Below are 19889 nucleotides of genomic sequence, written 5' to 3' on the forward strand. Positions count from 1 at the left end.
GACCTACCTACTTTATTTGTTTTTATAACATACTGCAAATACATTAGACAATATTACATAGTGATAAAGAGTAAACATTTCCCAAAAACAACCTCTTCGCTTGTATTTTTGAGAATTGTATTCAAAAACTTTTTTGTATTAAGTGCACACACGCCTTAACCCATCAAAGTTATAAGGAAATGACTAGCGTGAATAACCTATTTAACAAGTTTGAATGATTAATGATTTTCATATCCGAATTTAATGAAAGCTTTTTCCGCCTTTTCTCATAATTCTACCGATTCATTACTTTATGTATACGTTGATATTACTGTATTAAAATATGACGGTTTTAAATATTTGGATTTTTATTAAATTTTATACGTTTAACCGAGAAAAAGATTTTTGTACATTTTGAATAATTATAAGCTTATATAATATAAAAATATTAAAATATGAAAATATGACTTCTTAAGCTAATAAGACTTTTAACTAACAAGGTCTGAATAATTTACAAAACACCAAATCCAGAGTCTAGATTTGCTTTGCAAATTAATCATTAATTTACAACTTTGTTATTAATATATTTATAGTGTAATTTATAAGTTAGTTTATTTTTCAAATACAAGCTACCAATATTAATTTTAAAATAATCAAACTCCTCATATTTTTAAATCTTACGCAACCTACAAAGTATTACGGTAGGTATTTATTCTTACGAACATATTATGTATGCTTAATATGCTCTAAACTCCATACACAATGAGCAAAAACAATGGTGTTTGAAGTAAACCCACACCCGCCCTCACATCCGTACTATTTTAATTTATAGTCTACGTAACACCTGGTTAATACAATTAATTGCTCCATTGACTGGGTCAATTTATAATTACATGAAAGGATGTTTATTTCACATGTCAACAGTACTGACCTACACCAATTAAAAAAAAAAACATCATTCAATTAATAAAAAGAAAAATTTCTTTACTTGAATTTTTTATCACTATTTTTTCAATTTTTTCGTATTCTTTTTTCTAACTTATCTTTCCTTCATAGAACTAAATGTATTTTCGAATATTATATGCCATACTACTTTATATTTACTAGCCTTAAAAAATAAATTGCAGGTTTTATACCTTTACTTTGTACTTATGTTACCGTAAAGTTGTAGGTATTTTATGCTTTATTATATAAATAATAAAATAAACGTGTAAGTCTACGAATGCATACATACGTATGAGAAAGAGATATCAATTTACAATTCCCGTGTTTTACATTCATATTACTTGTTTAATATCTTTAGTTTTATATATCTATATGTTTTCTTATGTGGAGAAAAAGTATTCGTCGAACAGTCGCACATTTACAGGATTTTTCAATCAATTCATATCCTTATTTCTGTATATTTCACTGTAAACTGTACTGTTTTTTATTTGTGATATGTTATTGTGTTGATTGTTGTGCGTACAATAAAAAGTATTATTATAATAATGTGTACAATAAAGAGTATTATTATTATTATTATAAAATTTTCGAATTATTAATAACACTTACCTTATCGCTATTTCGTATAAAACAATTTAAATAATCACCCGCAATACCCTCCCCTACTGACAGTAACGATTATTTTTATTACCAGTAAATTACACATTGTTTATTCGCAATCAATATAAATTATCGGTCAATAAAATTTATGTTAATGTAAGCAGAACAAAAATGCCGAACTTAAAATAACATTATTATGCGCACGCGTGCGATCAACGGAAAACGGTGCTTAGTACATCCGGAAGTTCGTTACTATGACACGTGACGTCATTTCCTAAATTGCCCCTCACCTGCAAGCATGGCGAATATGTATTATCCAAATAAGTATGACAATGCATTGTTCAAAAATCTTTAGGGGTTATTAAAATCATTTTATATGGACAGGTAAGTCACCTGTCTTTAACTTTTAAAAACACTTTATATAATTGTATTGGCCAAAATAAATATCTTGTCTAACCTAACCCTATACTTGTAATAATAATACTTCATATATTTTGAGGATATCGAAAACATGACAGACTGTCCTGAAAAAATGGCGTTTGAATAAACAAAATCATTCCTCTTCGTATAAATTTAAAATAGGTTTTAATGGAACAAAATATGCCATATACAATAACAATAACATATTTTCTTATCATTGATATTTAAATAACTCCTATATCACCTAAATCTTCAACTGAATATACAAATTGACTGAACTGAACTTTTGTGAGTGATAACAAAATTAATTTTTATTTTTATACTTTCAAAATTTAGGTGACCTAAATTCTGTTTCGACTCAAAATACACTATGAAAAAAATCATTCGTGTTCCTATTCACAACAATGTGGGTCAACAATAAAAGTCTCTTAATCCGCATAAGTTTGAAGCAAGAATAGAAATATTATTGAGAGAGCAATTTGGAGGTTATTTCGAGTCCCATTCAGAGTACCACAAGTAAGTCTTTAAAATATTCACCTTGACTTTTCCATTGAAAAAGTCAAGTATCTCTATTTCTGTAAGACCTTTGTATATGGAATACGAAAACTTTTCAAAAAAAATCTTTGTTTGGTAATCTTAGTGAAGATGTTCTTTTTCAAGATATTCCTGACTTATGGTATCATAGTATAAAACAAAGTCGCTTCCCGCTGTCTGTATGCTTAGATATTTAAAACTACTCAACGGATTTTGATAAGGTTTTCTTTAATAAATAGAGTGATTCCAGGGAAATGTTTATATGTATAATATATGCATAAGATAGGAGAGGAACACTGATAGTTTTTGCAACCCTGCGAAGCCGGACCGAGTCACTACTTATGTAATAAGAGACTGTATTATTATAAAATTCACTTTTTAAATTTTATCATTCTTATATTATGTTCTTTCATACTTCTTTGTTATGAGTTCAATCGCGTTAATATTAGTGTTATACCTCTTGGTTTAGTCAACGATTCGAGAAATTTTTGAGAAGGTTTAAATGAAACTGTCATTATAATTCGAATACTCTGAAAAAAACGCGTCTCGAATATAATAATTCAAACAAACTAACTTCTCCCATTTAATTCATATAAGTAACGATCCAATTACATACAGTCTAAAATGCACTGTATTAACGATTCCGTTCATCAGAAAATTCCGAAAACAGCTATAGTTGAAAGTAGCTTTATGCGCTTTAAGTTCCACGATGAACCTGCAACACAGCTGATAAGAACCTAAGGATGAGCGTATAGCAGAGCACAATGTAATAAACTGACACACGCTGCATATACAAAGTAATAGTTTGGCATAACCTGCCAACTGACATGCCTACCCTATACTAATTTTTTGTGAGTAGTGTATGTACAATTATAATAATAATAGCTTTATTTTAATAGCTTTATTTTAAAAATAAACATTTTAAACAAATGGTAACAATTACAAAAGTTCACTTATGCATAAGGTTAAATACACAAAATTTTTGAGTTCAGACTGATCATCCTATATGGATTATAGATATAATCTGTGTTAAGGATGATCAGCCAACCTCCCCTATGCTACAATATAATTTGCACAAGTTCTATAAGAAGGGGTAGACATATTTACAACTGATACAATCTTAAAAAGTAATAAAGCATAAGATGCTGAATAAGAAATCAAGTATATTTGAGTTAGTTAGTGTATGTGTGAGTGTAAGTGTATGTGTGAGTGTAAGTGTATGTATGTAAATGTGTGTATGAGTGAGTGTGCGAAAGTGCCTAAGCTAGTACATGTATCAGTTTAAGTAGACAAAAGTCTACAGCTTTGTCAATTTAAATAATGTAGGTACTAAAATAAAATAATATAAGTATATGTAACTCGTATAATTTGTAAATAAATATATTTTATAATACGTAAATACAATAAGTAACTATGATTGTATTTTTAATAATTCTTCTGTCTCATCGTAATTTTTATCTTGTAAATAAGTAATCACAGCCTGCTTGCACTTAACTCTCGTCAACCCATGAATAGAAATCGCGGAATTGATCTTGTTATAAAGAAAAGGTCCTAGGTAGCAACAGAATCTTTTGATGAAATTATGTTTAGGTTTTATTACATTACATATTCTATTTTTACGCCTACTTGAAATAGGAACATAGGAAATCCTTTTATGCTGGTATAGAATAACATTCAAAATAAACAATTTTCTGACACTGAAACAATTGCTGGATTAATAAATAATGATATTCGATTCGATCAACTCGTTAAAAATAAAGCCATCTATTATGTAAAAGACAAATATAAAAAAAGGTATTTACACTGTTTCAGACAAGGATTGACTTAGTTCAACTAAACCATGGTTAGCTTGCTTAGTTGGCTAAAAAGTCTTAAAATTTGGACAAAGTCTTTATAGTGGTTATTGGAGAAGAAGATGTTTTTGTTTAACCGTTGATAGACTTACGTTTTAGCTTCTATTTATTTATATCCCTAAAGGTAAACTTGGCGTTTGCTATCATACGATTAGCCTAAGGGTCGCTTTGTGCATTTTGCATGCTTCACAAATCACGAGAGATTGCGTTCTCGGTGAATACACCAGCCGTGTTTATATGAAAGTAACATCCCTTTCACGTCATTATTTTGCGGAGTTTCCTTTAAATGAGCACGTTTAACTAACCTATATACGTTCGCTTTCAACTGCGCTCTAGTATTCCTCTAGATTTTTGGTATTAAATAGATATTCTTATGTCAAGATGACGTTTATAAAACTGTGTTATCTAATCAATAAGACAGTCTGTAAATGTCTAATGCAAACTGCTTTATTTCAGGAGATGAGGTGGAGTGGTCTTATTTTACCATGCGACACGTGTTTACGGATTGTACATGTCTGAGAATGTTTTCCGAAACTTTTGCTCTTTTCTGCCAAAAATAGCACTTGTTTTAAATACAAATTAACCATTATTTAAATTCGATATATGAACTAAATGTAATCCCCAAAATCTCTCTCTGGACTGCTCTACGTTATACTACATATTTTTCGATCAAGATGAGATAATTATTGTAGAAATACGTTTCTCGAAAAAGAACCCTTGGGAGAATTTTCTATCTCTAGTATCTACTTTAGTAAATCGATTTTTGTTTCGAAAATCCCCATGATAGACGTGCTTTGTCTTTGCCAATCCCCCAAGAAAGCAAACAAAAGGATGTTGTCTAGTAAAAGCCCGAGAGTACAAGAACCAAAAAACTGTCTATATACTTTATACAAACATTAATTCATTTAAGACATGTCTCTTTTATATAAACTCACTTTTCGTCGTTTCACTCGCGTTAATTTGACAATCGCCAATAGCGTTTCGCGGAACGGGCTTTCAAACAAACAATATTTTAAGTTTTATAATATAAGTATAGATTTATAGATTTTCTCGCAAAAATTGTCGTATTTAACAGAAAACGTTTGGTTATTTCATATATGTCTGGCGGAAGGTACACGCGCGCGTTAAACATGCTTTTTCCCGCGTAAGTCTTGGTTTTGCGAGGATTCTGGAATAAAAAGTTGTCCATATGTTGCCCCACAACCTCCTCTAAAGATTAGCCCGGACCAACAGAAAGTCAACTAAACGTAGCGACGATTTATTTTAAATGGTTTATGTTGTTTAATATCGTGTAAATAACTATAAGCACTTGAAAAACACTGACAGACACTTAAATTTTATTTATATGTAATAGACGTATATCCTCGTATTTATTTATTTATTTATTAATACTTTATTGCACAATACATTAAAGAACTGTACAAAAGGCGTGCGTAATGCTAAAAGCATTCTCTACCAGCCAACCTTAGGACGTACAAGAGCAGACGTTTGTAGGTGTGCAAAATTGAGTTTTAGTAAATTTACATTAAGAAGAGAAAAAAAGGGAGTAATAATAAGGTAACGTTAGTGGCTATCGTTATATTATATACACGAGCAATAATTCATATACATATATACTATACAAATCGTATGTAGATGTATAGATATTTACGACAAACCAATTGTTGCATCATTCTTTAAAATGTACACATTATATGAACATACATATGTTAAAGATATTAATCAAAGTAACGAGTATATTTATGTATCGGTAACTTGGGGGTGAACTCGTATCAATATTGGCGATCTTCCAATCGTGACACGAAACCGGATGTGCGCGAATTTGGAGCTTTGGGACATTTTAATGCAATATTTCATTTCATTTATATATATATTTTCGTTTATAACGATTGAAAACTTGGAATAAACGTTTGAAGACAACTAGGCGTAGTAGTAACTGCAACTGACAGCTGACCAATAGGTCGCGAATTCAATCCTCGCATATAATAATTTTTTTGTATACGCCATACGTTTTTTATCGTGGCTTGGGCATTTATGTCTATTTTATGCATGTTTTCAATACCCCTAAACCTAATTCTCAAGTTATCGATGGCCGAGAAATCCATTATATTAGACAACGTAAACAAACCACTTAAATATGTATGAAGGCAGTTGGCCTATATCATCATTATTAATTGCATCCATATTCAACAATAACTATTATAATGTGGGTAGACGTGAGTTGACGGACGAAGAGAATAAAACGACGCTTCGCAAATCATACACAATATAATCACTAATTATAATTCGATTTACAATTGTTCATTAGCACTACAAAGTTCTTACTAGTTCTTCAATAACAATTAATAATCACACAGAGACACTCCACCGAACGCGTAATGTATCGATACGATGTGAATCGAGAGACCGTTGACAAACTAATGTCCAATGTCCGTCCCGACTCACTCGCTCAAGCTCACTAGCGCCCGGGGTTGTGTCAGAGTGCCAAAACGTCACTCTAAAAATGTCTATGCGCCGTCACGGCCGGACTGACAATAGCACGCCCTCGTGCTTCTTATCCTGCCTCGCTGTTCCAGTTGATCTAAAAAGATAGAACACGATTTATTGTTTTCAGTACGCTCGCTCATCCCTGACTCAATATAATTAGTGCCATGTCTCATGTAATATGTAATTTTTAACATTTCCGTTTCACCATACAATGGACCGGACAACTGAGCACAGGCGTCCCTTCGACTAGCCAACATTAGCAATGCTGACATAGACCGGACAACCCCTCAGCGTCCCTTCGACCATTTAACACAATCGAACATTACACACACGACCAGAGATCTGGTCGGAAACATCGACCTGTATAGGCCAGTTTCCTTGACCGATCACTGTGTCCAGTATACACAAACACGCCACTACAGTCTGCCTTAGAACATCGACCCACATGAGCCAGTTCTAACGCCCAGACACTTCTCGAAATTTTCCAATTTGTCACGCATGAGGTCATATATCAAAAATTAACTACAATTAAAGCAACATTAAGACAGGTTCTGATATTAGGTAAACTTACGATTTAGTTTTCATCACGCTCAGAGGCTGAGAGGGTCTCCGAACTAGCGGTAAGAGTTTGTGAACTAGCTATAGAAATTGTATCACTATCATCGTCAGATGGTACCCCCTCATTCTCTTGATCGTGGATCGCCGTCTCGGCCTCCTCCGCGTTATTAGTTAAGATAGTAGCTGCTTCAACTAATCCACTATAGCCTTTGGGTACCGAACGTAAATTTTCGTGAGCATATTTGTAAGTTCTGTTAGATCCATCAATGTCCTTGAGTTCATACCTATCGTTGTCTAAAACTCGCGAAATAACAAAAGGTCCTTTAAACTTCCGTTGTAATTTCGTTTGATTACGTTCACTACATTTTGTAAAGACGAAATCCCCTTGTGCAAAAGGTTTTACTGTCGCTCTACCGCGGTTAAAACGTATAGTATCAGCTGTGGCAGCCTTATCAATGTTTAAAGATGCATCCTGACGAATTGCGTTTAAGTCTAGGCGAGATTCGGGCTCCGAGTGAGGTAATATACTAGACATTCCTAAGGATTGTGCTCGTATGCCAAACATCAATTCTGTTGGCGTATATCCGGTTACTCTGGAACGTGTGGAGTTAAGAGCTAACTGCACCTCTGGGAGCTCGTCTCTCCATGTTTTATTGGTTTCGTTTTCTATTATGGTAAGCATTTTAAAGTTCTCATCACCCGCTCGACTTGACCATTAGCCCTGCTAGAGCTAGTAGCGATGAGATGAAGCTCCATGTTATGATCGCTGCAAAATTGTTTAAAGTCTGCACTTATATAACACCGTCCTTGATCAGCAATAATCCGCCTCGGGGCGCCGAATAGACAGACAGCTTTTCTAAGAGCCTTAATGGCACTTGTCGCATCAAGTGAGGGTGTATACTGAAGTAGGACATATTTTGTGAAGGAATCGATTATGACTGAAGCGTATTCCTTCCTGTCACTCTTTCCACTGAGTTTTCCTGTCATGTCGATATGTAAAGTATGCCATGGTGTCGCTACTTTTGGTATTGGATGGAGTTGTACTTGTTGAGCCCCGGAACAACCCTTCGAGGCTTTGCAAACTATGCAGGATTCAATAAACTTATGAACTTGTTTAGCCATCTGTGGAAACCAATATTGTTCATATATTTTGTCTAAGGTCTTTTCAGCGCCAAGATGCTTGATTTCTGTATGCACATGATTAATCAAAGTCCATGTAAGAGATCTAGGTACGATTGGCAACCAAAAGGTAGTCTTTTTACGTTCTATTTTTCGATAAAGAATGCCCTTTCGGACATCGTAAGTATGCGCAACCAATTCTGGTAAATCTTTGTTATGGTACTTACTGATAAGATCTTGAATCTCTTTGTCGCGTTTCTGTTCTACAGAAAGCCAGCCTTTATGCAACTCTACAAAATGAACTTCTTTGTTTTTCTTGGATACACCCGAGCCGTCATTCGTATGAGAGGGTCCAGATGCTGAAACTGAAAGTGGATTTCTTGATAAGAAGTCAGCGTGTTCCATGCTTTTTCCATGTTTATGCACAATATCAAAATCATACGCTTGTAAGAAAGCCCACCACCGATGAACACGAGGGGTTAAATCGGTTTTTGATTTGGATGCTTTCAGAGAGTTGCAGTCTGTAAAGACTGTAAAATGTTGACCATACAAATAATGGCGGAAATTTTCTACAGCTCGAACAACAGCCAACGTTTCCAACTCGTAAGAGTGATATCGCGATTCTGTATCTGATGTTCTACGGCTAAAATAGGAAACTACATGAGGTGCACCATTCTTTCTTTGGATTAGTATCGCCCCATATCCTTCTGAACTCGCGTCAGTGTGTAGTTCTATTGGCGAATCCCGATCAAAAATTGTTAGTACAGGTTCTGTCGTAAGTATATTCACAATCTTTTTGTGAATCTCACTGTGTGCTTCTGACCATTTAATTGGGCCTTTTAATTTTGTTAGTGGGTATAGGGGTCCTACGATACGGGTAAAATTAGGAATAAAGCGTCTAAAGTAGGACGCAAGCCCTAGAAATTGTCTAACATGTGTAGCTGTCTTAGGTGTGGGAGCGTTTGCTAAAGCTTGCACTTTTGATGGATTGGGAGTTACCTTTCCCGCCTTTATCACATATCCTAGATAGTCAATTTCCTTTTTCAAGAATGCACATTTCTTAATATTAAAAGAGAAGCCCGCGTCTGAAAGTGCTTTCAGCGTGGCATCTAGGCGCTCCAAACCCTTTATAACGTCATCAGAATAGCATAAGACATCGTCCATGTAGGCTAATGCTACTTTATCTTTTAAGGGACCTAATGCTTTATTAATGCACCGCTGGTAGACAGATGCTGCATTCCGAAGCCCGAACGGCATTGCCAGGTACTCATATTGGCCCTCAGGGGTCACGAATGCCGTTCGTGCTATGCTATCGGGATCTACCAAAATTTGGTGATAGCCAAATGCCATGTCTAATGAAGAAAAGTAATGGGCACCATGAAGACGATCTATTTGTTCGTCAATTCTTGGCAACGGGTAGTGCTCGGGCCGTGTATTAGAATTGAGCTCCCGATAATCTACGCACATTCTATCCGTATTATCCTTTTTCTTGACTAAAAGGATCGGACTAGCGAAAGGAGAGTGACTTTCTCTAATGACACCTGCGTTTAAAAGCGCTTCGACTTTCTGCCTCACAATTTCTTTTTCCGCGGGGGCTAATCTGTAGGGGCGTCGTTGCACGGTTTTAGTAGGATCAATCAGATCTATGCGTAATACACCTGTAGAAACACGTCGTATCGGAATGGCATCGATAAAACAGTCGCTGTATTTTTGTAATATTTTAATTAGAGCAATTTTATTATCACCGTCTAAGTCTGTATTTAGAGAATTAAAATAATCCGTTTTGTCAGTTACACTAATATCTTTACGCAAAGAAAATATAATTTGATCCTTATCTATTTCGACATGAATGTTATTTCCTAATAAATCTCGACCTAAAATTACGGGTTCCGCAATGGTGCCGTCCGGTACTACATGAAATAATACTTGTAGTGAAATACCTTGTACATTGATGGAACTAAGAACTTGTGAGTTACATTTTACATTTTCACTACCTATTCCTGTCAAATATACCAAATTATTTTCAATCGTACCCGAAAACTTTTTAGAAAAACTACATGTGACTAACGAACAAGCAGATCCACTGTCAAAAAGAAATGAAACGGGCTCACCAGATGATGTAGTTAACGTGCCCATCGATGATTTACGCTCGCAGACGTTGACCTCTTTGGTTATCGGCGCACTGCTCCTTTCTTTTCTTTCTGGGCATGTTGGCGCGAGGTGCCCCGACTGTCCACACACGAAGCACGTAATCGCTCGCGTTTTATCAGGTATTCGAAAAGATTGGATCAGTTTCTTCTCTGCGGAACTAGTTTCTTTACGTTTCTTGCGGCAGTCAACAGCTCTATGTCCTGGCACACCACAACGGTGACATGCTCCCGTAAAGCGACCTTCATTAAAACGAGTTCTTTTTAATTCAATTTCTTGGTTGTCATTACCATCATGCCTCCGCTTTAACGATATTCCATTAAGGATGCGAAAGAGTTGAGATCTAGTGGCAACATTATGAGAATGAAGCTCCCTACGAATCATGACATCCTTTTGACTTAATACTGATGCTACAAATCCTGTTATTATGTCTTCAGCCATTTCTGTACGTGGAATGCGTTCTATAATACTCCATAGTCGTACCGCCGCCTCGCATGCTGTTTCTTTTAGACCTATTTGAAATCGAAGCACGTCATCGAAATAATCCTGTGGTAACATAGGCTTAGCGAACTTTGCCAACAAAATTTCTTTTATTTGCGACCATGTTAGTTGAGATGATTGTAGTTTAGTTAGGCAAGAGGCGGCCCTCCCCTTAATATGTGTAAGCAATAATAGTAACTCTGCACCTTCTAACTTCTTGCTATCAATAATAATTTCTGTCACTTTGCACCAGCCTTCTATGTCGGCATCCACACAGTCAGGGTCAAACTGAATCAATTGCGTGGGAGGATTACTCGTGGGTTGCGTTTGAGTAGCCGCTAATAACCTAGTTAGTAACATTTCCATATTTTGTAGAAGATTGGGTGCCTGCGACGAGGCCGACGCTGTGTTACCTTGCATATTCTCTTCAGTTCTCTGTCCTGCGCATCCCACTTCTGATGAAGGCAGTTGGCCTATATCATCATTATTAATTGCATCCATATTCAACAATAACTATTATAATGTGGGTAGACGTGAGTTGACGGACGAAGAGAATAAAACGACGCTTCGCAAATCATACACAATATAATCACTAATTATAATTCGATTTACAATTGTTCATTAGCACTACAAAGTTCTTACTAGTTCTTCAATAACAATTAATAATCACACAGAGACACTCCACCGAACGCGTAATGTATCGATACGATGTGAATCGAGAGACCGTTGACAAACTAATGTCCAATGTCCGTCCCGACTCACTCGCTCAAGCTCACTAGCGCCCGGGGTTGTGTCAGAGTGCCAAAACGTCACTCTAAAAATGTCTATGCGCCGTCATGTACATATAAATCAAATTCTAAATAACAAATCCCGTTAATTTATCTACTCATAATTCAAGTAGAATTAATAAAATAAGTAAGTAACGACGTTTCGTTCTGTGTTAATTCATATCAGTATGAAATTTAGTACATATTTCAATTACAATATATACTTGATTACAGTATAACTCTGGTGTAATGATGCGTGTGCCGTGTCGGCGGCGCCTAAACATCGACGGTCGCGGGTCAGATTCCCGCTCGGAGTAGATATTTGTGTTTATACAAATATTTATTTCCTGTCTGATTGTTAGTCCTTGTGGTCTCCCAACCGTACCTCAGAGAGCGTTAAGCTTTCGGTTTCGGTTGTTATCATATACATCTGATAGCGATCGCTACTCATAGTAGGGAATATATCCGCCAACCCGCATTGGATCAGCGTGGTGGATTAAACTCTGATCCTTCTCCTACATGAGGAAAGAGGCCTATGCCCAGCGGTTTCAGGCTGAAGCGTAGCGTTGAAGCGTAATATAACTTTCCCGAATACTATTAATAGTTTTACTTACAAGTGACTTAAAGCGATTTTGATTTTGAGATTTCCGATATTTCAACAACCGCGACTTTCAATTATATTTTGTAAGTCATTATTGTGGTCTTTGACAAAACAAAAATGTGCAGCAATACTTCATATATTTAAGTCACAAAAAAAAATTCAATAGTCGTCTGAACTTCCATAACCGTTACTTAGTTGTCCTAACTTTAATCTGGCTGGCTCGGATCCAGCTGGATTCCGAAACAAGAGCGCCAACGTAGAATACGCTTCATTTACTTGTAGACTAAATTATTGGGTTAGACTTTTTAAATTATACTAAATTGTTCATGTTGAACGTCTAATGTAATGGAAGAGAAGTTTCATAGTAACGTTTCTGTCTATTCCAGTAGTATAAGTAATAATATAATATTATAGTAATAATATAGGACACCGAAGAACACGTAAAGAATTTTAGTGATTGAATTTTGATAAAACATGAAACGATTATGTCGTTGTCTTAATTTTCGTAAATAAATTATCGTAGCTGGCACTTGTAGCGTTTTTTTTTTCACGTAAATCTAGTGTGTTATTTCGAGCTTTCTCAGATTCAATAATACATTACAAACATTGTACTGTGTACTGTGTTATACGTAGATCTTTCTCTTTCTCTTACCATCATTATTAATGAAGCTATCTTTTTCTTTCCATCATTATTAATGAAGCAATTACAATGCTTAAACATATAAGTCTGCAAATTCAACATTTATAAAGCATTATCTGACCTTGGCCTGAACAATACAAAGCTTACCGATATCATTAGCATTCACGAAATACACGCGAAGTAACAATTACGATAATTAAATGTCAAATCTTTCCCTAGATACTACAATACCTAGATTTAATTAGATTAATTTTTATATAAGCCACAAGGGCCAGCAAACATATGTAATAACAAAAGCTTCTGAATGTTCAACTATTTATTTTATTATTTTACTATTACATTATTTATAAATAAATATTAATATTTACAATATACATACACGTCATTTGCTCCCAAAGTAAGTATCTTAATGCTTTTGTTATAGGTAACAGCCGACTGATATGGCTACATTTTTTTTTTCGATTTTGATTCGATTTTTTTTCGAGGTGGGAATCTAACCCACAACCCCCAGAGCAGAAAGCAGGGTCACTACGAACTGTGCCAACGGGCTAGTCAAGTCAATTACTTAAAATCTATCAAAATATGCAAGTTTTGGGAATTTAAGCTTTTACAATTGATAATCCCTACTGGGGAGTTCTTTTTTCCTTCCTCCATTATTGGAGTAATTGAACTATGTTTAAATTATTAAGGACTGCCATCAATTAATTAGGTTACCATTAAGCTACCAAATATTTTATTTAAATGGTTAAAAGGGGCTTAACCAGATGGTTAAGAGGAACATAATAGCCGCACATTTCTCGGTTGAACGCTCGTTTGGGATAAAGTTTTTAGTAACACATTTGTGTCATATGTAGATCTAATAATTGAAAAGAGGATATGCTAATTCTGTCTTCAAAAATAAAAGTACATACTATTTTTTTTAGATACACACACGGTCGTCTGTTCCTAAGGTAAGCAACTTAACACTTGTGTTGTAGGTAACAGCTGACAGCTATAGCTACATTTTTGTTTGTGATAAATATACATAGAAAGATACTAGGAACTGCTCTGGGTTTCTCCTTCTGCCACACGATGGACGCGGCACCCACACGGTGAATCCATGGAACGCTAAGAAGTTTGTCTCAAATACAAATATTACACCCAGAGTCACGCGAGAATCGAACCCGGAACCCGCGGAGCAGAAAGCAGAGTCACTACAATGTGCGCCAACGTTATAGCCAAAAAAAATTTAATAAGATACAAAAAGTAAAATTATTAATTGAAACAAGACCATTCGGTACGTCTTATTTAAGCCGAGGCGAGGCTTTGAAAGAATCAAGATTTTTTTTTCTATAATTAGATTCTAAAATATTTGCTTATTCTATAAAACGTAATTTAACTTTCTTCTGCTTAGTTAATTTTTCCATTATCAAGAGAAAAATTTATAAGTGTCAACGATGCGAAAAGTCAAACTTAGTATCAAATTAATTTTAATTTTCAACGAGTAGTAGGTACTTTTAGGCGTAGTTGTTACTGTAATAACACACTTTGATAATAAACGAAATAAAGATACGCGGCAAGTGCTTTAATTAAAATATTATGTTACCACAGAATGGTACGTAATAAGCAGCTGTAACGTGGGATGTTGGATGATGGGACCAAAGACATGAGCTAAGAGCGTCTTAATATTAACATTTTTAATGGATTATCATAATCTTTTTTTTTAAGTTTAACTAAATATCTAATTAATTATATTAATATTATAAATCTATAGTTTGATGTTTAAAAAACGAATAAGGAATGTGTAACATTTTTACATGACCAGGGATATTTTTAATGGTTTGTTTACGTGTGAAATAAAATTGATTATAGTTACGTGCGTCTATCGACCAATTTTAGCTAATGAAGTGTCATCGAGTCGTAGGAGCCTCCCTCGGGGCTATTAAATGTCACATGGATTTGTCGTGACGTGAATGAATGTGAAATGTTGGTTTATTGTTGTCTTTAGATATTCAAAGTTGTAAGGTAATGTGAAAATTACAAAATTATTTTTATAAAGTCAAAATGGGTGTAAAAAAGCATAAACGAAAAAAAGTAATAATTGAAAAAAACCGCCTACGTGAAGAAGAACTAATAGAAAATCAACTGAAAAAGCTTTAACAAGAGAAAAATTTAATAATTATACGAAGTCAGCAAAATAAATCAAAACATTATGTACTGTGCACTTAAAAATATCAATACGGTAGTCCTTCGAAATTTTATACAACATCGTACAGGATATGCAGTCGGATGCAGGAAATTGAAAGATAAGTCAATCATTCTCTCTATGTATATATATAATAATATTTTGTTTCTAATTAAGTAAACTTAATCATACGTGTTAATTCTGGTGTTATTGTAGCGTATAACGACTATATGTAAATTTATAAAACATAGGTATAAAAAACATAGGATTAATCTATACATTTTTTCTTATTTCAACTAAATAGGACCAAAACGCTGTCGCCCCTATACCTTGACACGCCCTCAAAAACAACGTTCGTATAAAATTTACGCAACATGAGATGAATTTATTATCACGTGATATTGCTAAATATTTCACAGGCAGCTCCAAATAACTTTATTTTTAGAATTTGTATCTCATATTTATGTCACGGGCGACCGTCACTTCATCCCACAGGTACAATTTTACTAATGGATAAAATGTGAAAAAAGCAAAGTAAAAAGAAAGTGATATATATGATAAAGAACTTTCTATGAATATTATATACGTATTTGAGGTCACTTCTTTAGATAAATTTTGTGACAAGAATAAATATTAAATTTCGGCGTACCACAAAATTTTAATAACAAAAAAAAACGAGTGTGCTTTAGACCACACGACTAAAGTAAAACTTTCGAAACATACGACACGTAACTCTCTATTTCTATCTTTACTAACTTATATCACCCTCTCAACGTACGTTCGCCTCGCCTGATCACACTTTTCGTAACGCTCTCGTCACGAATTCACCAACTTACTCCCCGAATCAAGCGTGCGTAAAGAAGTTTTCCTTCAAAAACTTTTAGAATCATCCCTTTCCATGTACATGTTTCCACGTACCCACCAGTGGGTCAAGGTGGGGCAATTGCCACACCCTAACTCGAAGACAACAAATGTTTTAGATTTTACTAAGGAACTTTTATTTAGATTTATTCCATACCTCCGCAAGCTACTATTAAAGTAGTGTAGATAGTGAAGTTAAATGAAAGTTGCAGGAAATAAAAAGCATTTTTAATTTCCTTTACTTATTGAATTTTCACATTTATTTGTTTTTGCCCCACCCTGACAAAAGTCAATATATCTACGTATGTTTAATTGTTTATGTTATATGTATGTATATGTATTATTTTATTATAATTATATTTTTTTCTACGTTTGTTGAGATATATAAATTTATTTTAATTTATGATTACTGTACAATATTTAGTTTAATTAATTAATTTTCATACTTTATTCTTTATTGTAACATTATTTTTCGTTTTTTTGAGGTTGTCTATAAGAGATGATTATTAGCAGCCTTTGCACTTTTTTTTTCAAGTTATATTAATCATACCTTCCTTATGTAATTTTTAAATTTGCAATAAAGATTTAAATAAATAAACAATAAAATTCTGGGCACGCCCACGTCCTTTTCTTTTAAAATTAAGAATCCAACACAAAACAAATATGCAGCAATGTACCTATATTTAGTTATACGAGTATAGGACTCAATTTCTTTCTTTTCAACCAATAAATAAAGACAGAATTATACGAATTCAAAATTTTATACATTTAAAAAAAAGATTTTCAATAAATCTCAAGAAAACAAATCTTCTGAGAAACGTTATTAAAACAGAAGTATCTAGTTATTCATAGCCACGTATATTCAAAGCTTAATGCAAACATTGGATTTCCAACAATTTATTGACAAAAGGCTTTTCGCGTTGTATAACAGTGTTAAAAATACATCACGTCGGTTTATTTTTATAACGAAATCCGTTTTTATGAACAGTCATGAAATATATTATGTATATATCAGACGTCGTAATAAAATACATGCATACGTAAATAAACTTGAATAGATGTAACGTAAATCTTTACATAATTTACATTGACAAGTAATACGACGTAGCTAGTCGAAAAATAATTAATATGCATTATTAGGAATAACTCATAAAGTAGATTGACTTGACTGAAGAATTTAAATGGGCCCACATGACCACTACCATGATTTTGATTCATGTATTTGATTTAAAAAAAGAATCATCAAAATCGGTTCCCCAGTAAAGAGTAATGAAGTACACATAAAAAATACAATCGAATTTAGAAGCTCTTTTTTCAAATCGGTTAGTAAGAACTGAACCTGGCTAGATCCCTTTGGATCCATTCGGATATTAAAAGTTCAGTAGAAAATCCATATTTTAAAACTAAGAATTTAACTTCATTTATAGTTTTGGAGACTATATTATTTTACTATTATATTAGTGTTTTAGTGATTTTGATATTGTACGGTAATCAATACGTTTCAGAGGAAAATTAAACTTGTTGTGAAATGAAAAAAGGTTAGTACAAGGTATTTAAAATTGTTCTACGTAAACGAAACCAAGGGCGCCATCTCGTTCCCTAACAACGTATCAAACAACCCATAAACAATGGACAAAATTTAAACAAACAATAAATCGTTTTCAAAACAAACAACGATTAAAAATATTGATCAATTTTCTACGAATTATTATTCAAATAATTTACTTAGCAAAGAGTATTGATATCAGTTTGATTTACCGGCGTACACAGCTAACTTCATACAATATCGTTATTCTATAACTGAGGTAGAGCACAGCAGGAAATAACCTGCTCAAAATCTGGAGCAGTCCGACTAGGGAAGTACATCGACGTTAAAGAAGATCGCAGCTAAATAATACTGCTTTCGAGCACTGTTGTTTTCCTGTGGTAAGGTGACCAGAGCTCCTGGAGAAATTTACGAACGCAATTTTTGGCGCGAACTTGTGAAGGCCTATGTCCAGCAGTGGACTGCGATAGGCTGAACTGATTCTTGTTTCAGCTTTTTTTACGGAATAAAAAATCGTTTATTTTAGGAATTTCAGTCTAAATGTTCCTTTATAAAATTTATTAATATCATCGACAATGAGATTTCCATTTGACTTAGCGTATAGAAACAGATAAATTATATAATTGCCAAATTCCCTTCATTATTACCTATATATTCCTGTCATAAAAGAAGAGACTTACGGCCATTTTTGTAACGTTCATAAGCCGTTACAATGCGCTGCAGTTCTGACAACAATAAATGAATATACACATATATCACAAACATGCATAGTACGACATTCCTTTTCACATAACTTTCAACACTCCTCTTTTTATCAATTAGTCCAAACGTTTCTTTTAATGACACAACACATGTTAATATGAATGGATGACGAACGAGCGTCAGCGGTAAAAAAATAGTAAATCTGTTTTCTAAGTGGTAACAGTCACTGGTAATTAGTCATTTAATTAATGTGGGACAGAGCTTATTAAAGGACGCCTTTATTGTTTACAGATATTTTAGTAAATGTTTGAACAAAACAGGAAGTCAATTAAAAGTGTTTTCCTCTATTTGTGAAAAGAAACGTTTTATTGTTATAGACGAGTTGAGATTTTACTATGGTGACGACCATTTTTGGTGAAGGATAAATGAGGATTATAATTCTAAGAAATTTCAAATTAGGTTGTGTAACGTTTTTATTTAATTAGTTATTTTTTTTATTTTTTTATTATGTATTATTTTCATTTACATTCAATTCTTTATTTGATGAGATAACAATTTTAAAAGCAAAGTTCTTTACTTAAATGAAGAAGATTTAACTTATAGGATTAATTTAAAAAGTTAAAACTTAAAAGAAAGATTTTAAAACAATTATAAATCTAACACTAACTAAGTACATCATCTAAAATCGATTTGATGAGAAACCTGCTTTTAAGAGCAACGCAAGGATTTAGGTCATAAAATATATTCTGTAAACTGTGTATTACGTGACATTACTCCTCGAACAAGGATTTTCTCGAACAACTATAGAACAAGTACGCATTGTAATTTCATACATTTTACATTTAATTGAAGAAAGAATAAAACTTAATTTTACGACCACCATGCAACTCTTTATAGCACTCCTTATTAAGCAACTTATTATTACTTTCAATTGTAATAAAGTAAAATTAACTTTGTCATTCTGTAGAGTTTTCTAGGGTTATTACATGAAGAAGAAGAAGAAGAAGAAATATACTTTATTGTACATAAAAGTTAAAGTACATAGGCATCTTAAAGAAATAAAAACTTACAAAATAATAATACATGCATATAATACATGTTTAATACATACATATAATACATTTTTACGCCTTTGAGGATTTTTTGGGTTAATTTTATCGTTCCTTTCTATTTCTTCTTAGTATGTTTATCCCACAAATAGTATTTAAAAAATTTATCGATTTCTCAAAAGCTCTCGGCTGCGCTCAACCAAATACCAAACTTACCATAACACCACGCTTATCATAACATACATGATATATTTTTTTACATTCTTAACTTCAAAATAGGACGGTACACAAATAAATTGTTGTACTTTTACGGATATTTTTCAACGATATTTTTAAGCCTTTTACATTAGGTTCTGGTAACTGAGTTAATTGATATTTTATACTAAAATTTTATTGGATTCAAAAGATGTGTTATTTATAAAATACTTTTATTTGA

General features: G+C 33.5%; 1 protein-coding gene and 1 long non-coding RNA gene across 2 annotated transcripts in view; both read right to left on the minus strand.

Annotated features, from left to right (window-relative positions):
• Nucleotides 1-19889, minus strand: part of LOC123669711 — a 132682-nt gene that overhangs the window by 61825 nt on the left and 50968 nt on the right. The gene's annotated exons all lie outside the window — the stretch shown is intronic.
• LOC123669313 lies at nt 6581-10797 on the minus strand. Its single transcript, XR_006745733.1, has 2 exons — nt 10607-10797; nt 6581-6912 (listed from the first exon to the last, which is right to left on the minus strand). It is a non-coding gene; the product is annotated as an uncharacterized LOC123669313 (long non-coding RNA).

This window comes from Melitaea cinxia, chromosome 3 (genome assembly GCF_905220565.1).
Source record: "Melitaea cinxia chromosome 3, ilMelCinx1.1, whole genome shotgun sequence".
Classification (NCBI taxonomy): Eukaryota; Metazoa; Arthropoda; class Insecta; order Lepidoptera; family Nymphalidae; genus Melitaea; species Melitaea cinxia.